General features: G+C 40.6%; 1 protein-coding gene across 3 annotated transcripts in view; it reads left to right on the top strand.

Annotated features, from left to right (window-relative positions):
- Nucleotides 1–13,480, top strand: part of zfyve9a (zinc finger, FYVE domain containing 9a) — a 117,353-nt gene that overhangs the window by 11,241 nt on the left and 92,632 nt on the right. For all 3 annotated transcript variants that reach the window (XM_080195465.1, XM_080195466.1, XM_080195467.1), the window contains exon 2: nucleotides 5,256–5,346. The gene's annotated coding sequence lies outside the window, so the exon portion shown is untranslated. The remainder of the gene's footprint in view (nucleotides 1–5,255; nucleotides 5,347–13,480) is intronic.

Here is a 13,480-nt window from a genome sequence, read left to right as displayed (position 1 = left end):
ATGTCAATACTCCAGATGTTTCAATGAATTAATTGAGTGGACATTACACTCAGACTAATATACTGTAGATTTAGTTACATTGTTGTAATAATTTCTGCTATATATGTAGCATTCAAAGTATTTGGTAAAGCAGGTGATGGATTTTCATCAAACAGTGTCAGCTCCATATACTGTACTGTCTTGCATTATTATGCCCTCAGTCTCAGATTGTTGTTCCTTTTGTGTATATGCACAAAAGCATTTTTCCACTAATCGGAAAGAAGCTTTTTGCCAATTACCTGATCCTGAAAAGTTCAAAATTCTGGAATGCGCTGCCTGAGAAGGCAGTCAAAGCCATAAACCTTCCAACCTTTTAAAAAATAGTTGGAATATCATAATATTGAAGGATATGGGACAAGTGCAGAAAGATGGGATTACCACGTCTTTAGTGGTAGATATTATTGGTTCAGATGCAGTGGGCCGAAGGGCCTTTTCTGGACTGTATGACTATGATTCTATGAGGATGGTCAACATGCCACTTAGCTTTGACTTCTTCTTATACAAGCACTGAAATAACCTTTTATTCATTGGCTGTGGGTGTTGCTTGCTAGGCCAGCATTTGTTGTCCATCCCTGAACTCTTGCACTGAGTGGCTTGGTTGGCCATTTCAGAGGCATTTAAGGATCAACCACATGGCTGTGGATCTGGAGTCACATGGCAGATTTCCTTTCCTAAGGGATATTAGTGGACCAGATGGGGTTTTTGCAACAATTAACATGGTTTCACGGTCAACACTGGACTTCGAATTCCACATTTTTACCAAATTCAAATTTCATCACCATGGTGGGATTTGAATCTTGGACCACAAGAACATTGCCCCGAGTCTCTGTATTACTAGGCCAGCAAAAATATCACTACATCACCATCTCCCCTCAAATCATAGGTTAGTCACACTGAAGGAAGTTGTTCTGCCCACTGAATCTGTCCTTTCAAAGAACAGTCCATATCCCTACCATTTTTTTCTGCTTCATGTATTTATGTATTCTGTTTTCACCACACTATATTTAAGTTATAAATCCCATACCTGTGTGTGCAGCAGCTCTAGAACACAAGTAACAATTTGCTATGTTTGGGTTTATTGTCTGAATTTTTAACAAGATAGAATGTACATTGGCTGCAGAAAAGACACTTGCCAAGGTTTTGCATGTGATACACTATCTCTCAGCTTGATATCTCTCTTTTGAGCTAATTTGATTTATTTTAAATTTCCCAGCGGATTGTATAGTTTGATTCAGTGGGCATTGTTGAGGTGCCTGTTCAGGTACAGTAAGAGAGAATTTAGCATGGCCAACCCACCTAACCACATTTTTTGGATTGTGGGAGAAAACTGGACCACCCAGAGGAAACCCACACAGATACAGGGAGAATGTATGCAAGCTCCACACAGATGGTGACCCAAGTCAGGAATCAAACCTGGCTCCCTGGTGCTGTGAAGTAGCAGTGCTGGCTACTGTACCACCGTGCTGCCAGGTGGTAAGCCTAGCTCTGCCCAGTCATAAGACATTTCCTGTCAAAAACCAGTCAAACACCACTCTAACAAACCTCAGGGGAAATCACAAACATAACCCTATATTAATTCAGATTAAAACAGGGTGGTCTTGCTGCGGCTGTATAGGGCATTGGTGAGGCCGCAACTGGAGTACTGTGTGCAGTTTTGGGCGCCGTACTTACGCAAGGATGTTTTGGCCTTGGAGGGAGTGCAGAGGAGGTTTACTAGGCTGATGCCGGAGTTGAGGGGGTTGAGCTATGAGGAGAGGCTGAATAAACTGGGCTTGTACTCGTTGGAGTTTAGAAGAATGAGGGGAGATCTCATTGAGACATATAAGATGATGAATGGGATGGATAGGATGGAGGTGGAGAGACTCTTCCCGCTCAGAAAGGACAGTAGGACTAGGGGGCACAGCCTCAAGATAAAGGGGCGGTGGTTTAGAACGGAGTTGAGGAAGAATTTCTTCACTCAAAGGGTGGTGAATCTCTGGAATTCTCTGCCCGTTGAAGTGGTGGAGGCTACCTCGCTAAATATTTTTAAGAAGCGGGTTGATGGGTTTTTGATAAGAGAGGGGATTAAGGGTTATGGGGAGAGGGCGGGAATGTGGAACTGAGCCACGACAGATCAGCCATGATCTTATTGAACGGCGGGGCAGGCTCGAAGGGCTAGATGGCTTACTCCTGCTCCTATTTCTTATGTTCTTATTAAAACAAACATTCCAGCAATTAAGATCAGCTATGCTGCAGTAACAACATAGAATGGCAGTCATAGTCAAAGTGGCACAAATTAGTAGAAATGACTGCTTAAAAAAATCCTGCACCAGAAACATGACACAACTGCATTTCTTAAAGGCACAGTATCATCACATCCTTATTTCCCTTTGTTATTTTGAACAACTCTGTCACATCTGTACATAACCTTCTCTGCTATAAGGAGCACAATCTTAGCTTTTCTGGTCTCTGCATAATTCATATTCTGCATGCTTATTACCATTCTGGTAAATCTCTGCACCTTCTGCAAGGCCTTACCTCCTTTCTAAAGTTTGGTTCCTAGAATTGGCCACAAAACTTAGCTGGGGTTGTACCAGCCAAGACTCTTGAATGCATTTTTTCTAAATAACTATCACAACTTATCCTGTTGCTTTCAACAATTTGTTTATGTTTTCCCAGGCTCCAAGGTCCCTTTTTAAAATTGTGCCATTTAGTTTATGTTGACTCTTTTCATTCATCTTAGAAACCACCCCCCCTCAATAAAATCATAGAATCCCTACAGTATAGCAGCAGGCCATTCAGTCCATTGAGCCTGCACTGAAAACCATCCTACTCGGGTTCTATCCCTGTAACTCCACGTATTTATTCTGCTTATCCCCCTAATGCTAATTGACAACTTAGCACGACCAGTCAACTTAACCTGCACTACTTAGGCCTGCAGGGGGGAAACTGAAGCACCCAGAAGAGAAACGTGGGGAGAACTTGCAAACTCCACACAGTGACCCAAGGTCGGAATTGAACCCAAGTCCCTGGTGTTGTGGCAAACTGCTTGCCACTGTGCTACCTGTAATCAATGCTAATATTGCATGTCTGTGGATCGCTGTTTCCTCTTGTATTATTTGGGCGCCACTTTCAGCTCCCCACACCCTTAATTTGATTTATTGTCATGTTTTTGCATGCTATACAAACAAAGCAGATTGTTCATAAGTACATTGGAGAGAAAAAGGAGATGTGCAGAAAGTGTTACAATCATAGCTAGGATGTAGAGAAAGATCAACTTAATATAAGGTAGGTCCATTCAAAAGTCTGGCAGCAGGGAAGAAACTGTTCCTGAATTGGTTGTTAAATGATCTTTTAATCTTTTTCTTGATGGAAGAAGGTGGAAGAGTATGCAATCATAAAATTTGAAGCAAAATAATTTGTCTATTTTACTCAATACACTTGTGAATAGGGTAAATCAGTTCATGACTTGTTGCGTGTGAGTCTTGTTGTCGTTCACACAGATGAACCATGAAAATGGACAAGAAAAGAACAGCTAATCCATTAAATTTACTCTGTCTCTCAGTGCAACCTGTACACCTAGTGCAGCCATTAAATTTCCTGGGAGAGGCAAAAACAAAAGCCAATTTGGATGGGGAGAGGGAAGTGGAAGACCATTGCAAAATTGCTCTTGACTTGCAAGATGGTCAAGCAATCTCTAGGTCATCATGGCTCGTGGTAACACTATTGCTATCAACTTGCCAATTTCTGTAAAATAATGTGTTCCTTAATAATGTGCAGCGAATCTCCATGTTCAGTGGACAACATGCCTCTACAAAAATAATTTCTGCCACTCTACCTTAACACTATCTTTCCGTAACTATCTCTATCAAGTCTCCTTTCAGTCTTCCTTCCTGCAAGGAAAGCAGTCCCAACCCCTCCAATCTATCCTCATAGCTACAGGTCTTTATCCATGTAATCATTCTTGTGAACCTCCTCTATACTTTCTCCATTGCCTTTACGTTCTTCTCAAGTACAGCACCAAGAACTGGATGTTGTATTGCACGTGAGGCCTAATTTAGTGTCATACAAGTTCAGAGTGACCCTCTTACTCTTGTACTCAATGCCCTGATTGATTAAAGCCTAAGATGCTATATGTTTTATTAACTTCTCTCCATGCCTTTTGAAATTCAAGACTGTCCACATAATAGTTGACGATGTTTTAACATAAGAACATAAGAAATAGGAGCAGGAGTAGGCCATCTGGCCCTTCGAGCCTGCCCCGCCATTCAATAAGATCATGGCTGATCTGTCGTGGCTCAGTTCCACTTTCCCGCCCTCTCCCCATAACCCTTAATCCCCTCTCTTATCAAAAACCCATCAACCCGCTTCTTAAAAATATTTAGCGAGGTAGCCTCCACCACTTCAACGGGCAGAGAATTCCAGATATTCACCACCCTTTGAGTGAAGAAGTTCCTCCTCAACTCCGTTCTAAACCGCCCCCCCTTTTTCAATCTGACAATTAGTTCTGAAGGGTCATCATACTCAAAACGTTGGCTCTATTTTGTCTCCATTGATGCTGTCAGACCTGCTGAGATTTTTCACCATTTTCTGTTTTACATTCCAGCATCTGCAGTATTTTGCTTTTATATTAATGTTTCCAATCTTCGTATTATCTACGAATTTTGAAACCATGCCCTGACCACCATGGTCTAGATCACTAACATTTATTGGGAAGAGCAAGGGTCCCAACACTGACTTTTGGGGAACTCCACTGCGAACCTTCCTCCAATCTGAAAAAGAACCATTTATCACTGTCCTGTTTCCTGTTACTTAGTCAATTTCTTATTCAAATGTCGATATTTCCGTTTATTCCATGAATTAAAATTTTGCTCAAGTCTGTTATACATCACTATATCAGATGTCTTTTGAAAATCCATATACATCATATGTACAGCATTTCCCTTATCAGCCTTCTCTTATCTCCTCAGGAAAAACTCCAGCAAGTTAGTTAAACGTGATTTTCCCTGTATAAATCCATGCTGGCTTTCCTTAATTGTCCTATACTTGTCTAAGTGATTATTGATTTTGTCCCAGACTATAGTTTCCAGAAGTTTCCCTACCACTAAATCAAACTGACTGGTCTGTAGTTGTCAACTTTATCGTTGCACTCTTTTTTTACTACTTGGTGATTGCATTTTTATTACATGTAGAGTGGATACAATATCTAATATCTAAATGTATTAAATACTTTCCAGCTTGAGACTCTATTGGTGCTGAGAAACCCAGTTGGCTCCTTGGAGGGTGATACAAACAGAGGAACGGACTGGAACCCACATGCATGAACAGGTATGTAATATTATAATGAAATAACTGTAATTGTATAATCTAGTTATCCAAGAATCCAAAAGATAATTTACTTAAATATTGCTTCTCTTAACATCTACTTTAAAAAGATTTTTCAACATCGTGTTTTAAGCAATGAACGAAGACGTTATCCTGAACATAAATTACTGCCGATGACCCTGAGCCATCAGAGAAGTTCCATTTTCAGTATATTTTAGCTGATGTGACTTTTTAGAGGCTTCATAATCCGTTCCTGGTTAAACAGGAAAAATTGGTCTCTTCCTGTTTTCTCTTTTGTACTCCACTTCATTTGAAAGTGTGTACATATCTGATGTTGGTGGGTTTGACTTGCCTGTGCTTCTGCCTACGTCCTAAATAGATCCTGTGCATAGTTGTTCACAGATATTGGCTGTTTGGGCAATGTACTGAATGCCATGAAAGTTCATGAGACTGCATAATCAGTAACAGCCAGTAGAAAAGGGAACAGAAAAATTAGTGAGAATTTAAAAGTTCAGAAATTTTTATTGATTTGAATAATATGTGAAACTGATTCTCATCAACTTGTACTTGTGTAGTGAAATGTTCCAGTATTCTTCACGGGAGCATTATCAAGCAAAATTTGATTCCAAATCACACGAGGGGATTTTGGGACAGATGACTTAAACTTTGGTCAAAGAGAGGTTTTAAGAAGCATCTTGAAGGAGAAAGAGGGCAGAGAGATATAAGGACCACTGTGGTTTGTCCATGCGGGCATGGCAGCTGCATTTGCTTCCAATGCCGAGATCTATTATGTACTGGTAACATTCCAATCACGGCCTTTTAGTGCATATGTGGACTTATCAGTATAAGTGTGTTTGTGTGGAGTTTGCAAATTTTTCCCATGTCTGTGTGAGTTTCCTCTGGGTGCTTCGGTTTTCTCCTACAGTCCAAAGATGTGTGGATTAAGTGTATTGGCCCCTTAGTGTCAGGGGGGCTAGCAAGGGTAATTGCATGGAATCATGGGGATAGGGCCTGGATGGGATTAACTTAACGGGCCAAATGGCCGCCTCCTACACTGTAGGATTCTACGTAACTTAACTTTTATGTTAAATTATGAAACTACCTCTTCGTGATATGCAAGTAAGATATATTGTTGAATTGTTTCTGCAATTCTTTTACATATTTCAGCAATTCATTTTTTTAATTAAGCATATTTAATGTAGGTATTTGGATAAATATTGAGTCAAATTCATTAGTGGATAAAAGTGGTCTGATAGTAAGACTGAAATAATTGAAGGTGCGGATAATGTTAACTAAGCTCAAAAATTTATGTACATGCTTGAACCTGAAGATGAAATTCCATGATTCTATACAGCACTAGCTTGGCTGTGGAATTTCATTGAGTCATTTGGCATAACTGCTTCAAGTTGAAAGACTTTTTAATAAAATCATTATTGCATAGTGATGTTTAATTAACGTATGTCCCAGAATCAACTTTGTTTTCCAAAACTAATGTAATGAAGATAAATTGACACAGAGTCCATAGGAAAAAAACACTTTGCTGCTCACAAGCAATTTAATGACTTTTGTCGATGCAAGTAAATTTTGCAGTGGTCTGCAAAGGAGAGTAGTGAGGGTGAGTCTGTAGTTGTAATTTTGTATTCTGAAACCCTTGTCTTGTGCAATTCATAGAATCCCTACAGTACAGAAGAAGGCCGTGTGGCCCATCGAGTCTGCACCAACCACAATCCCACCCAGTCCCTATTCCTGTAACCCTGCGCATTTACCCTGTTAATTCCCCTGACATAAGGTCAATCTAGTATGTCCAATCAACCTAACTTGCACATCTTTGGACTTAAGGGAGGGATGAACAATGAGTACTAGAGAAGTAGAGATCTTGAAGGAGAAAAATTGAAAGATGTATGATTCAAGTTTGGTCTTGCAGTCAGTTGCACTGTGTCATTGACATTTGTTTGGAACATTTATGAATGGTTATTGGAAGTCTTTTTAAAATGTAGGTTTGAAGGGGAAAGGAAATATTTCTGCCTCTTTATATTGTGTGAAATTGACAATTTTGAAAATCTCTTGCTTTCGCTTGCTCTATTTATGGAATGTAATAACGGCCAAGGGATTTCATTTAGATTCAACCTAAAAAAAAGGCTTTTGCTAGCCCAGGTGAGGGTAGCAAAGGTGATTGGCTGTTGCAGGTCAGGTTTACAGAGGCACAGCCATTGTGACCAGAAGGTGGCCTGTGGAGGAGCTGTTGTAAAGGGACAGTTAAACTCCAAGCACTACTTCAGTGTTTCCCTCCCTATCTCCTCCTAACCAAAAAAAATTCTCAGGAGGACTACAAGCAAGGGAAAGGCAAGTTAAGACTTTTTATCCTTTTACCTGTATAAAGGCAGTATAGCAGCTAGGGTAGTGGTTTGCTCTTCCTGCCAGATGTGGGAAATTAGGGAGCAGTCTAGTCTCCCTGATAATTTTGTCTGCAGGAAGTATCCAGTTGCAGCTCTTCACAGACCATGTTCAGTTGGAGCAGCAAGTGGACGCACTGCGGAGCATACCTGAGGCAGAGAGTGTGATAGACACTAGTTATAGGGATGTTGTCACACCACAGGTTCAGTCAGGTAGATGGGTGACCGTCAGGAGAGGTAGGCAGGTAGTGCAGAAGTCTCATGTGACTATTCCCTTTCAAACAGGTATACCACTTTGGATACTGTTGAGGGGGATAGCCTGTCCAGGGGAGATACCAGCAGCAGCCAGGCCTGTAGCACCACACCTTGTTCTGTGGGACAGGGTGGGGCAAAGAGCAAGTGAGCAGTAGTAATTGGGGACTTGCTATTAGAGGCACCGACAGGCATTTCTGTGGCCGCGATCGAGACTCGGATGGTGTGTTGCCTCCCTGGTGCCAGGGTCCAGGACGTCTGAGCGGTTGCGGGACATTCTCGAGGGAGAGCAGCCAGAAGTCATTGTACGTATTGGTACCAACGACATGGATAGGAAAAGGGATGAGGTCCATAAGTGCGAATATAGAGAGTTAGGCAGAAAGCTAAAGTGCAGGACTTTGAAGTTAGTAATTCCTGAACTTCTACTGGTGCTCATTTGCCAATAAGAGTAGGAATAGGAAGATTAGATTAGGCAGATGAATGTGTGGCTTGAGAGCTAGTGCAGGGGACAGGGATTTAAATTTTTGGATCATTGGGATCTTTTCTGGGGAAGGGGTGACCTATTCAAGAGGGACAAGTTGCACCTGAATTGGAGGGTGGGGAGGGCTGACATCCTGGCGGGGGGATTTGCCAGTGCCACTCGGGAGGATTTAAACTAGTTTGGCATGGCGGTGGTACCCAAAGCAATAGGGAGACAGAAGAGAAAGTTGAGGACAGCACAGAAGTTAAAGAGAGCACATTAAGTAGTAAAGGTAGTATCAATAATCCTAGTACCTGACAGAACAGGCAAAAGCAAGACAAAGAGCAAGGGAAGTCCAGATTAAACTGCATTTATTTCAGTGCAACTGACAGGCAAGGCTGATGAACTCAGGGCATGGATGGGTATGTGGGACTGGCATATTATAGCAATTACTGAAATATAGCTAAGGAAGGGACTGACTGGCAGCTCAATGTTCCAGGGTACAGATGCTATGGGAAAGATAGGAGACGAGGGGAAGTTGCACTTTTGATTAGGGAGAACATCACGGCAGTACTGAGAGGGGACATATCCAAGGGTTCAGCCAGTGAGTTTATGTGGGTGGAATTGAGAAATAAGAAAAGGGAAATCACTTTGATAGGATTGTACCATGGGCCCCCAAATAGTTGGCGGGAAATTGAGGAGCAAATATGCAAGGAGATTACGGATAGAGCCAAGAAAAATAGTGTGGTAATAGTAGGGGATTTTAACTTTGTCTGGGATAGCCATAGTGTTAGAGGGTTGGGTGGAGAGGAATTTGTTGATTGTATTCAGGAGGAATTTCTCACTCTGTATGTGGATGGTCTGACTAGAGAGGGGGCAAAACTTGATCTCCTCTTGGGAAGTAAGGAAGGGCAGGTGACAGAAGTATAAGTGAGGGATTACTTTGGGACCAGTGACCATAATTCTATTAGTATAGCTATGGCGAATGATAGGTCTGGCCCAAAAGTTAAAATTCTAAATTGGGGCAACTTTCAAAAGTTAATTGGGGGAGTCTCTGGGAAGGCTGAGGGACGTTTGGTAAATGGGAGGCTTTCAAAAGTATGTTAACCAGTGTTCAGGGTAAGCATGTTCCTTTTAGAGTGAAGGACAAGGCTGGCAGAAGTAGGGAACGCTGGATGATTCAGGATATTGACACCCTGATCATGAAGAAGAAGAGGGCACATGACATGCGTAGGCAACTGGGATCAAGTGAATCCCTTGAAGTGTACAAGGGGTGTAAGAGTTGAGAGAAATCAGGAGGGCAAAAAGGGTACACGAGATTGTTTTGGCAGATAAGGCAAAAGAAAATTCAAAGAGGAACTACAAATACATAAAGGCCTAAAGAGTAACAAGGGAGAGAGTAGACCCTCTTGAGGATCAACAAGGCCATCTATGTGCAGATTCACAAGATGGTTGAGATCCTAAATTAATATTTCTCATTGGTATTTACTGTTTTGAAAAGCATGCATGTTAGGGAACTTGGGGGGGGGGAAAAAAATTAGTGATTGTCTTGAGGTAGCCTCTGTGGTGGGTAGGTTTTTGGAAGGTATTTTGAGAGACTGGATCTACAGGCATTTAGAGATGCAAAAACTGATTTGAGACAGTCAACATGCCTTTGAGTGGAAAATCATGTCTCACAAATTTGAGTTTTTTAAAGGGGTAACCAAGAAGGTAGATGAGGGCATTGCAGATGATGATGTCTACATAGACTTTAGCAAGACCTTTGACAAGGTACCACATGGTGGGTTGTTGCATAAGATTAAGTCTCATGGGATCCAGGGTGAGGTAGCTAAATGGATTCAAAATTGGCTTTTTGACAGAAGCCAGAGGGTGGTTGTAGAGGATGTATTAAATTGGAGGCCTCAGAGATCAGTGCTGGGTCCATTGTTATTTGTCATTAATATAAATGATTTGGATGAGAATGTAGGAGGCATTGTTAGTAAGCCTGCAGATGACACCAAGATTGGTGGCATAGTGGACAGTGAAGAAGGTTATCTAGAATTGCAGCAGGACCTTGATCAATTGGGCCAATGGGCTGACGAACGGCAGATGGAGTTTGATTTAGATAAATGTGAGGTGATGCATTTTGGTAGACTGAACCAGAGCAGGGCTTACTCAGTTAATGGGGTGTTGGGGAGAGTTACAGAACAAAGATCTAGGGGTATAAATTCATAGCTCCTTGAAAGTGGAGTCACAGGTGGACAGAATGCTGAAGAAGACATCCAGCATGCTTGGTTTTGTTGGTCAGAACATTGAATACAGGAGTAGGGACATCTTGTTGAAGTTGTACAAGACGTTGTTAGTGCCACATTTGGAATACTGTGTACAGTTCTGGTCACCCTATTATAGAAAGGATATTATTAAACTAGAAAGCGTGCAGAAAAGATATACTAGGATGCTACTGGGACCTGATGGTTTGAGTTATAAGGAGAGGCTGGATGGACTGGGTCTTTTTTTCTCTGGAGTGTAGAAGGCTGAGGGGTGATCTTAGAGAAGTTTATAAAATAATGAGAGGCATAGATCAGCTAGAAAGTCAATATCTTTTTCCAAAGGTAGGTTCCTCTAAAACTAGAGGGCATAGGTTTAAGGTGAGAGGGGAGAGATACAAAAGTGTCCAGAGGGGCAATTTTTTCAGAGGATGATGAGTGTCTGGAACGAGCTGCCAGTGGTAGTAGTAGAGGCAGGTACAATTTTGTCTTTTAAAAGGCATTTACAGTTACATGGGTATAGAAGAATATGGGCCAAATGTGGTCAATTGGGACTAGCTTAGGGCTTGAAGAAAAAAGGGGTGGCATGGACAGGTTGAGCCGCAGGGCCTGTTTCCTTGCTGGATACCTCTATGACTTTAGTAAGGGAATTGTACTGAAAATACATAACATCAGTGAGACGTTTTTACATTTAAATCTAGAGAAATTTACTTGTTACACACAAAGGAAAAGTGACCAAAATGATTGTAAAATCAGGCTTTCAGAAGAAAAGGCTTTCATGCAGCCTGAATTCTGTGCTGTATTGTGGTGTAATTGGTAGACACTTCGAGCATTGAAACAAATGCCAAAAACGAGCCAGGTCTAAACAAATGTTAGTAACTCTAACTCTATATTAGTAAATGAAAACTTCATCACTTTTATTTCTAACCTCCTGTCAAAATACTGATCGTTTTTTTTTGAGGCCTCTTGCTAGCCAAAAGAAATAAAAATTGATTGACCATGTTTCTTCATAAACCACTAATACCTCATTTTGATGATAATGATAGATTTAGCATCACATTTGCTTTGATTTTTATCAAGCAAAAATGATCATTCCAAATAAAGCAGTAGGCTATTGTGGGGAGGAAAATGGAAATATATTCTAAATTGATATTGTAAATTGTACCTTTCAGCTGTCTTTGCTCAGCTGCTAAATATGTAACTTAATGGAATTATTCAGCAGTACTTGATACACTCTAAAGATTCTGTTATGTTATTGTCTAATAAGCCTCAGGACACTACAAAACAGTGAATGAAAGTTTTATACCATTATTAATAAGTGAAATAAAATAAATATTCAGTCAGTGCCACTTGCAATCCAAAAATATTACGTTTTGGAAATTTGACTCTGTTTTCATACCAGTGTATAACCGTAACAGGTTATAAAATACAACATTCCATTTTAATTAAAGCAATTGTTTGGAATTTAAAGTGTTCTTGCATATGTGAAGAGCATTGAACCTGCCATGGCATCTGGCGTACAGAGCTTAGCTGCAATGCCATTTTTGTTGGCAGTTGTACAGTATTTTGAGTGGAATTTTCCTACTCAAATTCTTTAGTTTAAACAGGAGAGAAAATGAGAGGTTTTCTCACCTTTTTTTTTCCCCAGTGAGCTGAGTTTTGCTAATTTATAGCACTATGCAATACAGTGACCATCGGCATTCACACCAGTGGGGTTGGGGTGGGTGGAATCTAATCCAGGCAGAGGGGCCAGCAGAAGACTGATCAGGCACCCGTGTGTATGCACCCCATCTCCCAATATACTAGTAGATTTCCTGCCCCACTCCCCCCACCCCATGGAAATGGCTAAAACAGTGTTTAAGTCTTCAAAGAATGGAGATGTTTAGGCACCAAAGAAGGCCATTCATCCTTCTGGTTTGTATTGAATTTGAGTTGTTCCTGGTTATTTTGGTACTTGTCTAATATCTTTTTGGATGCTTTAATAATTTTCTTTTTCTATGATCATTTCACATTTCTGAAACTGAAGAATCTTCTAAACTTGCTCCTTGTAGGGAGCTTCTCTGAGATCATGACCTCTTGCTTTTGATTTACCCACCATAAGAATTCTATATGCCAATTAGTTTCTTTCTTTAGTACAAATATTTAAAGTGATAAATTACGTAGATTGGGGAGAATTTTAAAGGAACAAAACTGAAGTTGCTGTGGGCTCTTTGCATTCAGTTGTGATAAATATGTATAGGTTTTCTTCATTTTATAGTGAGGAGTCTAAACAATATGTATTATTTTAAACTTCATTTTGAACAGTGGCTTTGCCTTGAAGACAGCACACTGCCGTGTTCTAATTGGGGATGGGCAACAATGCTGGCCTAGCCAGAAATGCCCACTTCTGATAAACAAACACGTTCTTTTGTAATCAATTCATCTTGCATTTAATGGCATTTTTTAATGTGTCCATTTTTTTTGAAGGGTTTGATAGTATATTTCTATGCTTTATTTTGTGTTGTCTAATTTTTCTACATTAAACTGCACCTGTCATTTACCTGCCCTTTGTTCTAGCCTTGTATGGCCTTCTATAATCTTCTACATTCTTTGTTCTTTATTACTCCTGCCAATATATCAACAGATTTTACCTGATCAATGTATATATCCATCTATATGTCTTTCCCTTTGTGGTGTTTGCTTAGTTAGTTAGAACAAATAGTACATCTTTGATGTCTTTGTGACACCTGAGAGGTTATGTTGCTGTTGCGTGTGCAAGTAGATAGAACGAGAGTAACAGGAGAACG

The sequence above is a fragment of the Carcharhinus amblyrhynchos genome, chromosome 9, assembly GCF_965287045.1.
Source record: "Carcharhinus amblyrhynchos chromosome 9, sCarAmb.v2.hapA, whole genome shotgun sequence".
Classification (NCBI taxonomy): Eukaryota; Metazoa; Chordata; class Chondrichthyes; order Carcharhiniformes; family Carcharhinidae; genus Carcharhinus; species Carcharhinus amblyrhynchos.
This window is presented reverse-complemented; position numbering and strand designations above follow the sequence as displayed.